The sequence below is a fragment of the Lichenostomus cassidix genome, chromosome 4A, assembly GCF_008360975.1.
Source record: "Lichenostomus cassidix isolate B80296 chromosome 4A, HeHo_3.0, whole genome shotgun sequence".
Taxonomy (NCBI): Eukaryota; Metazoa; Chordata; class Aves; order Passeriformes; family Meliphagidae; genus Lichenostomus; species Lichenostomus cassidix.
The window spans coordinates 18,731,036-18,744,640 of NC_139485.1; the positions used below are offsets into that span (position 1 = coordinate 18,731,036).

The 13,605-nt window shown below is 40.7% G+C and overlaps 1 long non-coding RNA gene across 2 annotated transcripts in view; it reads right to left on the reverse strand.

Annotated features, from left to right (window-relative positions):
* Positions 1–11,490, reverse strand: part of LOC146437614 (uncharacterized) — a 44,516-nt gene extending 33,026 nt beyond the window's left edge. The window contains exon 1 of one of the 2 annotated variants that reach the window (XR_014852313.1): positions 7,124–11,490. This is a non-coding gene — a long non-coding RNA (uncharacterized LOC146437614). The remainder of the gene's footprint in view (positions 1–7,123) is intronic. The other variant, XR_014852310.1, reaches the window with a different exon arrangement.
* Positions 11,491–13,605: the final 2,115 nt, after the last annotated feature.

Sequence of the window (13,605 nt, forward strand, 5' to 3'; positions counted from 1 at the left end):
CAGGTTATAAGAATGCACAAAAACAATGAGCACCAACTTTGGCTTACAAGAAGAAAGACCAGGAGAGGGCATGTGCAGCTATTTCATTTGAGAAAAACATTTGTGGGACTCGTGTGTTCTCACTTCTCCCTTGACTTTAAAGGGCACAAAGCCATTTCCATCTCTTCAAGCTGCTCTGCAGAGCAGTATGCACAGTAATTGGGATCTTACATTGGGAGGAATTGATTTCTATTATACAAAAACTATACTCTTTTATCAAACACCATATCAGTGCACTTTGCAGGTAGCAGGTTGAAGGATGAGGACTGATATCAGTAAATCTGTCTTGTAAAGAAGAGCCTTTGAGGCTGAACCAGTAGCTTTTCAGGGAACAGGGTCTGCTAGGTCTGTCCTGCGTACAACAAGCCCCTTTTTTACATCATTTCAACCTTTAGTGGCTTTGCATTTTTAACAATTCCTGCCAAATTGCATGTATTTATTTCAAGCCTGACCGACATCTGCTATTTACAAATATTGCCATATATTTTAAAGCAAGAGTCATTCCCAATTAGCTCAAGTGTTTAAGAAAATCATCATATATTCTGAATGATGAAAGATCACGGAAGGAGGTCTCCTAATGGATGGCAGGTGTGGGAATGAAAGCATCTAAAGACTGTGAGCCAAAATCTAAGCAGTCACAGAATATCATCATTCACTCTAAATTGCACCTAGGTCACAAAGTTAAATAAGACTTTTGGCTCAGAAAATATTTAAAACTACCACCATTTTTATAACAGAAAAGCAAATAAACAAAAAATGCCCCCAAATGCTGATTCGTTATAAGAATATATGTAAAGTCAGCTACATATGGAGGATAAATAAAAATAAGTAATAAATATAAAATTAATATAACATTGAAAGACATGGATATTTTTGACTCTGTTTTCAGGCAGCTATAAAGAGCCTCAAAAAGCTCTAGTCACCCACAAAGATCTCCTCCTTCTGTTTCAGTAGAGAACACTGAAAACGAGGCAGGTTAACTCATATTTTAAAGTGTGCATCCACTACACATTTGTAGTAACAAAACTACTTTTAGGCTCTTCAAACACAGAGGGTAATATAAAATAATCTTTGTCACAAAAATAGTCGAGTAAGATCAACAGATTAGCTGGATGAAATTCTCCAAGTCGGACTCTCATTTTATTGACACAATGATCTGTGTTTTGCTATAACCTGGACTTGTAGTGCAGGAATATTGCAGAGCCCTAAGGTGATTGTGGTCACAGGTAACGTGGTGGATGTTGGTACTGAGCTGAACCACAGCTAGATGCCTTTTCCTCCAACAACTCCCAAGTGCAATATTTGCAAATGTTCTTACCATTACTGCGAAAGCAGGGAAAGTTAAAACTTGAAGATGTATACATTGTCTCTTTTACTCTGTATTCCTTCAGTCATTCCCTGCAATTATCTAAGTAATTTTAAAAAGAGAGAGAAAAACCAAAACCCATGTTGTGTGTTAGATTCTGCCCTCTGATGCTGGGAGCACTTCTCACCACAGCAGTTAAGAGCAATAATGTGAAAAATATTTCATTTCTATTTACATACCATGGATAGAAACCTCTGAAGTTTTAGATATTTTTCCCAACCAAAATGTTTGTTTACTGATCAGAGAAAGTCCAAGTTATGCTGGAAGAAGTCATGGTAAATCACTCCAGGCTTAGCTGAGAGGTGGGGAATGCAACCACCAGGAGAAGTTGTGTACCTCCAGGATTATCCTTAGCCTGGCACATTGATTTCTCTGTTTCAAAAGAATTTAAAAGTTGTGAGTATAATTTTCAACAGACTGATATAAAACAGAACCAAGTTTCGTTTTTGTTTTATATTGGACTACCTTATGTGTCTTTTGAATATTTGTTTCTCTCCTAAAAGATAGAATTTTGCAATTATGATGGTTGTAAAGACCATTTCTAAGCAAGAAGGGACTGGTGGCAGAGCACAAGCAGCTCTGCTGCCACTCACTGCTGCCCTCAAACAGAATCTCCAGACCTTCCCATGCCACATCTGCTGAAGAGATGCTCCCAGGGGGAGCACAGCAGTGGATTAGAGTCACACCATCCTTGATTTGCAAATTCTAGTGTAAATCAGAGCCACATGAGAGCATATTAAATGCTCCCTTTTCTTTTAGAGGAAAAAAAAATTAGAAGAGTAGAGTGGCTAGTCAGCACATCCACAGTAATATTTTCAAGTCAAGTGAAAAAACCACATTAGAAATAAAAGTGCTCAGAGTTCCTAATTTGCAGTTTGTAAGAAGCTGAGAGAAGCATCAAGCATTTGCCCTGAGAAATACTCTTCCCAACCTTTCGGACAAATTCTTCCAGCTCTGCCACATGAGTTACACAGAACCAGGGCTTCAGAGGTCACACAGCTCCCAATAGTTCCCCCCAGATCTTTGAGTCAGCTGTGAATACACTGAAAAAAAATCACTGCAGTGACTTCAATACCTAAACAAGGCCCAGAAGCCCAGCTCTGAAAACCTTTGAAATAAATTGTAGCAGTGAACTTCAGCCCACACCCAGCTGACATCTGAACCACTGAAAAACTCGTCCAATTACACCCGAGCTCGGCAGCAAGGCAAGGCAGCCTGAGGATGTATTAGCCTTTTGCTATCTCATTCAAACCATCTGAAGTGGAAGTCAGCAGCCCTTAAATCAGAAGAAGGAAGGCAGCACTTCCAGTTCTCAGCAAGTCAGAGATGCAGCTAAAACTTCAGCCTGAAAACTAGAAAGTTGGGTCTTACCTGGGGGTCACCTTTGCTGAAGAGCACAAAATGCAAGAACAGTGTTATGTCACCTGCAGGATGTGACAGGTTTGATGCATTATCTGGAAAGTCTCAGTTCAAAAGATGGATTAAGAGGCATTATCAGTGGAACACAGTTCAGCACCAGCCCACTCTCATCTCAGACATAAACCCATGCAAGTGTAAGCTGCCTTTCCACTTCAGCTCGGGATGTAACAGGGTGATGTTAAGAGTTCATCCTTCTGCTGTTTGCCAGCTAAAAACAAGATTCCCTTTGATTTTAAATTACTTAAAGTTTTCAACTAGACTAAAGCAACTGGCTAGCAACAGATTTTGTAAGCAACATCATGCCATTAATTCACTGACTTAATAAAATAAATGCAAGAAACCATCTAGGTTTGGTTACTAAGAGAAAATCTGCCTGCAGCAACATTTGCAAAGTACTTTATTTCTTCTCCTTTGGAACTCATAGAACCTTTCAGGAGCTGTAAGGCTGAGAAAGCCACACAACACCACAGTTGTTTTCCTATTAGCACACCCCATGCTGGGAACAGCAGCGATTATCACCTCTGTGGAATGTGGTCTGCCTGTGTTAGATTCACTTTGACCTCCAGCATGGGTCAAAAGATGTCACCTTCTGGAGAAGTCTGTGGCTATTGTGTCACCAAGCAGAAGATGCTGCCTTGTGCCTCACAGAAGGCCCAGGAGCCTTTTAAAACTCACTGGTGTAATGCAGAGGAATTCCTGAGTCTTTCCTCTCACTGTGTCACTCTACAGCTGGCTAAGCAAAAGCTCTTACAGGATATTTCCTGGGTATTTTCCTAGCCCTGACAGGAGTATCATAAATCCATTCAGTTCTTTACTAATCCCTCTGCAAACCCACCAAAAACGAGGGACACATACAGGTGCTGCAAGATCAGCCACGTAGCATCTAGTGATGACTCCAATTCAGCTTTGCAGTGCCCAAATCCTAACCCTTAAAGACAAAAATGCCACCTCAAAGAAACCAGGATTCCCATCTAAAAACATGCTCAGGAAGTACGTGAAGTGAAAAGATCTGCACACCATTTTTCTTTGCTCAGCCCCAGCAACTTCTGGTCCAACTCGGCAACACTTCCTGCTGGCACAGAAAAATCTCTTTCACAGCACTCATGCCAAATAATTGCAGCGAATCTGTTAAAGCCCCAAAAGCCCAAGACTGCAGGAGTACAGAGAAAGCCACCATCACACTGATCTTCTTCTCATGTCTGCAAGAAGACAGAGAATGCAGAGCTCAGTGTGTGCACTGGAAACCTCTGTAGGAAGGCTGATTAACTTAAATCACTGATGATATAAATATCATTATCTGCAATTCAATCAAAATGCAATCAAGGCCTGTTTATTAGTGTATTTTTAAAAGGCATTTAGAGCATAGGTTGGGCACTTATTGAATTTAACTAATAAATAAGATTACAAGAATGAAATCACTGCTCTTGCAAAACAGCACTTTCTGTGGTGAGGAGCGATTTACAATGATTACCAATTTGAAAAGGAATGAAAAGATGAAAGGAAAACATCAGCAGAAGAAAGGGGAGCAAGCCATTTATTTTTACTTTTTTAAGAGGATTTGCTATCAGTGTGTAAACATCACACAGGATCCCAGGATGGTATTATTTCCCATTGCAGATGTGTGCCACAGCACTGATCTCCTCAGTCTCCAAAACTGCTTCTAATATTCTTCTTGTTTGGATTGTAACTTGACCCACACCTTCAATTCATGTTTTGTTCCTGTGTACCTTTTATGCTGGATGACTTTACTTGTCTTCATCACCTTGGCAAGTCAGAAGGGAAACATTTTTAAAAGCTGTGGCATTACTCAAGCTGTGAGGTGGGCGACTTGAGAGGAACAACATCTTAAAACATTCTGCACAGGGGCAAGTAAAAAGTCAATAAGGAAATACCATAGTTAGGCTGTTTTTAACTTGCTGAAAGTGTGAGACAGCCATTCATTTCCTGATCAGTCATGTGGAAATGGTAAAAAATAATTAAGAGCAATGACTAATCATCAAATCAAGGCAAATATTAAATAAGCAAACTTGAAGTCTACCCTCAAATCCAGCGTGCAAATGAGAAACAGTATTCAAAAGTTTAGTCTTTAGATAATTAAAAAGGGTACATTAAAAGAAAAGAAAGATCCAGTTTATGGCTGCATCACGTCAGAACATCAGCAACAGGAGTTATGGGAGCAGTTGGAGCCACATGGTCAAGGCTGGAATAAAACACAAGGAATTGCTTTGAAGTCAGAAATAAACAGTGTATGATAATAGAGAGTGTACATGGGAAAAGCAAATTCTTCCCTTTGCTCATATCCTATCCTGAGGAAATGTCACTGCTGCTCCTCTCAGTCTCCTCTCATTTTGAGAAACAGAGACTTTTCATTCATATCATCAGGGTGGCACAAAACACCAGGGAGAACTACATGAGAAATAACACAGCAAAGTTTGAGTGCTGTCACTGCACAGAGAAATTTTTATCTGGAAAAGTGAATGAGGAATTCCAGCAACAGCCCAAGTACACTTCAAATAATTCCAAAAACATTTGTATTGTTCTTAACACATTTTGAAGAATACTTGCTACAAAGAAGAAAATTGCACAGATGTGTTTGCAGAGAGAGGAAGTTATTCTGAAAGATTTTGAGCTCTTTTAAAAGTCAGCCAAATATTTTTAAATGGTCCCATATTCAGATGGTTCCAGCAAGATCTGTAACTTCTCCCAGGATATGGCAGCTAAAGACCTGAGACTCAGGTTCTCATTAACTCATCACAGCAGTTTTATTCTTTTGTTAAAGTCAGGGTGCAAGAACATGCTTAAATAAGTGAGAGATCGGTAGGACAAATTGAAAGATATATTTCCATGCACTAAAATGAAGCATTGGTAAATGGTTTAATGAATCAATTATATTTCAAAATGGACTTCTGTTTTGTTTTACATTTCCTTCCCTTGTAACCGGCGTGCCAACTCCAATACTTCACTCAATAAATTACTACTAAATGAGTCCAAAGTTACAGGCATGTTGGTCTCTATGACAGGCCATACATAATCACTATAGAAATATATAATTACAACTGTCAACCTCATCTCATGCAATTGATTCAATAACTAACAATGTCAGCAGCAGGCTAAGCTTAGAGGTCTCACTGTGTGAAAATACTCATACATGGCTAAACATCTTGGTATTTTAATTGCCTGTCATAGTGCCAAGGTTCCTATATTGTACCTATCTCCACAGCAACAGGCTGAAATGAGTAAAGCACATTTAATAACTGCAGAAAGGTGAATTTATAAGCTTGCAGTTATTTTACAGCTCTCACAGACAGTGCAGGGTATTCTGAAGACAGCTGGAGATGGAGTTCCATTTGAGAGAACAACTTCAATTTGGGAAAAAAATTTCTTCTCTGGCTGGACTGTATGTACACACTGTGAAATAAAACTCATCACATAAATCTCAAAATTGTTTCTAATTACAGCTACTGTAGAGGTCAGGTCTGGCAGTGTACACACACCCAGGCTGGCAGGACGTTAATCTCCACACACCAGGAAGGGCTGTGTAAAGAAACAGCTCCTTGCAGGCTCCTAAGAACTTAATCACGAGGCGTTTGTCCATCTAATATTCTAAATCACTGGTAAGCTGCGCGGCACTGAAAGGCTCTGAGTGGCCAAACACTAACCCCACTGAACCCCACGGCCAGGCTCTGAGTGCCCCAGCAGCAGAGGGATTGCAGCTCCTGTCTGGCACTCTGTGCTAATTGCACATGGACATGACAAGGGCAAAGTCTTTGTGGCCTGAACTTTGAACAGTGACAGAGAGAGACCAAACACTCTGGGTCAGGGAGAGGTACTGAGCACAGTCCCACGAGGAGGGGAAACACAAACAGATACTGGGAGCTGATGGGAAAGGGAATGAACTCTGCAGGAAATAAATGTGAGGTGACAAAATATCTGGCTGGCAAAAAAAATAACCTGGAAAATGAGAAGGTAAACAGGTGGGAGAACTGCTCCACACATTGGCAACAGGCAGTTCTGGAGGCTTCCACTCCCCAGGACTTTAAAATCAACAGTGTAATCAACAGAATGTAAATTATGTTCACATTTTCCCTAGCACAGAGAAGCCTTCAGCTGTAGGAAATTTCTATATGAAAAGCTAAATTGCTTTCAAACAATTTGTAAGCTCAAATATGAATTAACAGAAAGTAAACAGCATGACTGAGGAAATCCTTCTATTCACCAGAAAAGCAACAGAACACAAGTGGGTGAGAAAGCACAGATGTTTAATAAAGTAAAGTGACACTTCTCTACAACCTTACTTACTCTGCAGACCTGTCAGGCTATATTCTTCCCCTCTGATGACTGAGCCACTTCAATTCTTCTGTGTCTTGGCTGAGTTCAGCTTTATTTCTTAAATATCAGCATAAACTGAAACCCTTAAACATAAGAGAAAAGGTGCAATTCCAAAGTCACCACAGAAAAAAGAAAAAGCAGTGGTAGTTTCCCCCTACAAATACTTTTCAGTTAAATGATCAAGAAGAGCATAGCATGGCAGAAAGATGGGCCCTGACTCATTCCTGCTTGGTTTGATGTTGAATGAACACAGGAAGGGGATGGAGGGCAGATGTTAAAGCCAATGAATACAGAACACAGGAACACAGGAAAATAAAAAACACTTTACCTTCTTGCTTTAATTTACTGTAAATAAAGCACCTCCAAATGGAAAACAGCTAAGTGGCAAACATCATTTTTTAAAACGGGATTATCATGGAACTCATCTCCAATGACAGCATTTTATAAAACAAAAGAGAAATTAAACCCTGTAAAGCCTAGCAGAACCTCCTGTTTTCCAGCTTAGGTAGGAAAAGGAGAATAAGCCTGGAAGTGCCAGGCAAAGAAGCCTTTCTGTTGGAAAGTGGAGCAGCAGAGCATTGTTTCTAAACAAATCTGGAGCAGAACTGCTAGCATGACCCATATTAAGGCACCCAAACCTCACCAACTGCTGTCTCCCAAAGAAGCAAACAGGTCTGTTAGGAACATGAAAAAGCTGGCAGCATCCACAGGATGCAGAGCATCCAGGACAGGTGTCCTGTGGGCAGATGCTGACCTGGCCAGCACTGAGCCCAGCTGACCGCCGGGCTGAGCAGAAGAGCCACAGCAGTGCCACCACCCAGGGTGCTGAGGGTGACATGGGCTGTGTCCTTCCCAGCACAGCCAAGCAGCTCTCCCCTCACAGCACAGATCTGCTGCTCACATAACTGCCTTTGTTGGGAATAACACTTCAGTGAGGAAAAACAGAACTCAGCAAAAACCCACCAGTGCTGCCTGTGTGTGCATAAGGAGATGGAGACCCAGATTTTTCAGCTGGCATGGATCACACTCACCCTGTTGAAGGAAAAAGCAGCTGTGCCGATTGTCAGTGTTGAGGAGTAAATACATGTAAATACATACATGTCAGTGTTGAGGAGAGGGCTGTAAATACACACAGCCCAGAGGAAGAACAAGGCACACACTTCCCTCCCTGCATTCCAGGGTTAGCTGCAGTTGCCATCACTCACTGGCCAATTCTTGGAGCTGCTCCAGAACATCAATCTAGCATGCTTTCAAGCTCATCCCTGGAGAGCTCAGCTGGCCAGGAGGCTTCCCAAAGGATGTATTTTCTATATCCTTTCAAAGCAGAGAAGCCAGAACAAGAATCAGCTCAAGGAATTTTACAGTCTTTTATACTCATTGTAGTACTTAAGAAACAGGATGGGCACCACAGCTCTAAGTTCATAGTATAGATGATCCACAAAGTTACATTCTAAAAGCCTTTCATCCACACAGAGTTGCTGTCTTCTCTACCCATTCACCCCACAAGGCTCCAAAGCAAGGACACTTCATAAAATCTTTATCATTTTTCATATCGCATTTGCAAGGAAACATCTGCAAATTTGTAGGAACTGCTTTTCAAATCAACTTAGTTTATTTTTGGTTTTGCTAATTAGGCTCATTTCTCCCTTGCAGCCAAAGTAAAGAAAAAGGAAAAGATAGTGTTCCTTTATAAACATTGAAAACGTCAAACTACTAAAGTTCAAAATAATGATTATTAGAATACCTTTCAAGTAAAACATTTTTCCAAAGATAAATTACACATTTCAAACACTGTTTAGAGAGCAGTTTGGGCTCCTAAGTGAATAGGTGAATGAAGCAATGCCAGGGCTGCCCTCACTCAGAAAGCTGCAGTGTGTGTGGCGTGACAGCAGCTCAGACTAGGCAGCGTGAGTCACATCAGCTCTCTGATTTCCAGGAGCACAAAGCCAGGTTACACCAGCAAAGGATTTGCCCCAATATCTGCAGCTGAATTTTCAAGCCCCAGACAAGGCCTAATTCAACTCCCATTAAAGCCAATAAAGCCTCCCATTGATGACAGCAGTGGTTGGATCAGGGCCATACTGATGTTTACTAGGAGCCAGATACAAAGTCTGATTACTTTTATACTGTTACACATCAGATCCTTATTCACTCCATTATTTACAGGCTTGCAAACAAGCAAGAAATTCTGATCACACAGTCATAGAGACTTCATTTGCATCCTTGATTGGCATGATGAGAGCTGCAGAGAAGGGTTTGAATATGTATTACACAGAGCAGCAGTGCACAAAACCTGCAGGATGCAGTAAAGCAATCAGGCAGCATAAAGAAATTGAAATGGAATTCCTTGGAGAAAGGGATCATTAAGTGCTTAACAAGCATCACTCCGTTATATCTGTTTTAGTGATGTTAGCATAATTTTAATTGTTACCATCCAATCTGTTTTGATAGCTTTAGAGTTATCAAGATGCTAAATATTTTACGGTGACATTTGAACAATCAGGAAGATTAGCTGCAAAGCCCTCGACCCAGTAGCCCAGTGCCTGCAATAGACAAAAAGGAGGATCTATTTTCTGTGTGGAACAAAGACAAGACAGAAAGATCAACACAATTAAATATTAAACAGAAGTAATTACATAGGCAGCTAAGTAATAACTCAAACACCCTGCATTTTATTATGCATTTCCAACTAGCCAATTAAATTATACAGTATTGTGAATGTGCCTGGCATATCCTGCTGCCTGGTAGGTCATTTAGTCGAGTTTCACTTCAGGTACAGAGATTCTTACTAAAATTGATATTGAGCCAAGGAAACATGCAAGATAGAGGGTATAACATTGTCCTAAGCTGACAAATAGCTGTTGTGCCTTCTGAGAAGTCTAAAAGTCCTGGAGTTCTATCTAATGCTAATGAGTTGCCAGGTGCAGTTTCAGAGCCATTTGAGGTGATAAGATTTGACATCTGTGGCAGTTTGTGGCCTCAGTGTCACACCTACAAGGTCACAGAGCCAGAACAACATGCAACAATCCCTACCTACATGGAGACACCTTATAGATCCAGGGTTCATGCAACCAGTGCATGCCAGGCACAAAATATAACACAGGAGCTACATGGACTTAAACGGGCTCATTCACTTGCTTTAAAATTACACACCTGCGAGAAGTGTTTGCTCAATCAGGGCCACATAGGTTATTTGCAAGTGATCTGTAATTAAATGCAAACTAGTGCTCCCAGCAGAACAGTAGCAAGTAATAATAATGATGATAAAGCTAAATATTATCCAGAAGAGAAGCAAAAAACATAATTATTGCCAAATGAAATATGGCAACAGTAGGGTTTTAATATGCTTGTAAGAAGAGCCTGCGAAACCTTTGGTAGCATAACACTGAGACTTCCATCTGGATAAATAAGGATCCAGGCTGAAATCTGATGTGTTTTTAACTTCCTTAGGGAGAAAACTCAGAACCTAGCAGCATATACTGCCCTTCAATCAAATGATCCTAACAATTTCCACTTTAATAGCTCATCTCTCTGTCTGATGAAACTATAAATGCTTCTTAGTTATTCAACTCGTGCTCATTAATGGATATTTGAAAATAATCTCTCTCAGGAAAAATGGTATTCTTTACCTACGAGGAGAATGAACAAGCTTGAGATTTTGGGTTAATCTGATTAGTCAGGACATGGTAAGGATCAGAATGGCAGGGCTTAGAAGTGCCCTGTTAAATCAGGGTCACACTAAGATACCAGAGGATCTGGGTTGGTTAAGCTCATCAAGGTCAGGCAGCAGCCTTTGTAGGCAGAGTCACACAAAGCCACAGACCTTCTGTGGGGCTGTGAGGAGTGCAGGTGAAGAGCAGACACTCCAAGTATGGCCAGACAGCATCAGCTTCGCTTCTGAGACTGAAAGCTCAGAACTACCAGCTCAGTACTCACCAGGGAAGAGACCTCCAGGCTGACATGCAAGTTTCCTGCTAACTTGAAAACAGGAATCACAAAAGGTCCACAGTGCAAGGGCAAAGGTTCAGGGAGAGCTGCTGGTCCACACATTCCCCTGATTCTTAAAGGGAAATCTCTTTTCTTGAGCAAATGCAGCAGCTCCTGTCCCTCCTTCAGATGGAGTCCCCAGAAGGACATCAAGGGACTCTGCTGTGGTGACAGAACTTGCTCTGTGCTGGCACTGCACCTCTGCACTGCTGACCAGGAGGAAAGGAACTGTCAAATACTACGAAGGTTGTCACTAAGATTTCCCTATTTTTTCAAAGCTCAGGCAGTGATGTTTCTTTTTTTTGCAGTCACAGGTTAAAGTTCTGATTCCTGCTGCCAAGGGAGGAGGGCAGTGGGATGAGTTAGGCCCTGGTAAATCCACCTGTAAGACAACATTGCTTTCCAGCCCAGTGTGGGTATTTTCAGCAAATGTACTGTAAGTTTTCAGGCAATTTCACAGGCACTAACACTGGGCACTGGACCAACACCAAAACACCAGTCAGTGTCTGACTCACAGGCTTTGGCTCCCTCAAGAACACGCTGAACATGTTACTGATAAACAACTGGATTCAAAAGGGTAGCAACAGCTTCATAAGGAAACAGAGCTTTGGAATAATTAATAATAAAGAAAAAAAATTAAATTATTCTGAAATACTACAAGAGGACTCTTCTTTGAACATCTAAGGAGAAAATTAGCTAATAATTGGGCATCCTCCTTGATCCATCCAAAACAGTTCCGTGCTGCATCCCTGGCAGCAAACTGGAAGTACCAATAGCCTTGACACTGAGTGGAACTTTCAACAATATTTTTGTGCATGTTTGATGAAAAGAATAAAATCTTTCAAAGGCTGAAATACAATAATCCAGTGGAACATCAGGGTTAAAGATGAAGGATTTGGGATGCCACACATAACAGTAAAGTCCAGACTGCTGAGAGAAGAGGGGTTTAGGCTCAGCTCCTGCAGATCCCATCCAAAGGGAAGAAGAGCTCTGTTGGGGAAAACTCTACCACAGGCATTACCTCAGTGAGTCACAGCAAACCCTGACTGTGCTGAACACATGTGACACCTGCCTGGCATTTTTCCTGACTGACATTTTTCCTGACATATTCCTGAAGACGGAAGGAGAACCCATGGGACATGCAGAAGACCATGCTGCCACTCCAGGACAAGGAGTGCAATATTTGCTCTGTGCATCAGCAAGAGAAACTCAGGACCTAAAACTGCTTCCTGGATGTCTAGATATTTTAAAAGATTTTTCTTGACTCATATTTCTTATAACAATTTTGCAGCTACTCCAAATCACAAACACTTGAGCCAAATCTCAAGAGTGCAATTCAAAAAATGAAACCTCTTTAATCTTTTCAGGGGGATAATCAACTTAAGTGGCTAATAACGTCATCATTTGAGATGAAACTGGTAAATACTTGTATCCTGAGAAAGCTTCAGAGCAAAGATATTAGCCAGAAAGAATAAAACCAAAAGACTGAAATTATCCAGTCTTGGTGTTAAAAGCCTGAAACCTTTTAAAGATTAATTAAGTATTTGATGTCACTATTTTTAGCTGAAGAAAAACAGCATTGTCCCTTTTAGACATTTCCATTTACTTAAAATAATTGTGCCTCAGTAGCTTACAAAGGAGTGATTACATACAATGTGACAATTGTATTACTTACTACCCTTGACATCACTTCAGTGAGGGTCACTCTAGTTAAATATTTCATTTGCTGTAATGTCCATCTTCATCAAGCTATTTTTGAAGCAATCTGAAAAATCTTCAAACCTTTGTTTGTTTGTCTTTGTAAGAAGAGGGCCCTGTTCATTGTTCCCTTTAATACGTAGCAAATTGCTGGAGCAATTCACAAAACCCTTAAAAGAAAAGGGCATGCAAGAGAAATTCAAAGTAATTCATTGAAAACATCCTTTTCTCACTTTCTTAGTCCTTCCCACTGTCAAATACCCTGCCTAAGTCCAGTTTCTGTCAGAGAGGCAAAGATGCTTTATTAACAGTATCCTCATAAATATTCTGTGCTTGAATGAATGAGATGAAGGATGCTTGACTTTAAATGTTTCCCACAACTTCATTTATAACACAATTCCATGATATCAAAGCATGCCTCCATAGTTACACATGAAAAAAATTACAGCCTTCTTATATTCCCCCATATGTGTCTTAACATCAGAGATACATCACCATTTTCTTAAACCCATAAAGACCTAAGTCCTGTTTGCTGAATCAGAGCCACCAGAATAATACCACTGAGAAGCACACATCACTAAGCTTTGGTGTCTCTCACTTACCTACAAATCCTCACCACAGAAACAAGTTTATGTCCTGGTCAGCCTATGGAGAGGTGTAAATTGTGGCATTGCACGGAGTGCTGGGGAGTGGAGGAAATATGACAGTGAAGTCACAGATAGGTCAGCTCCTCTCACTCTCGGTTTGATCTGCATTCCCACCTACAG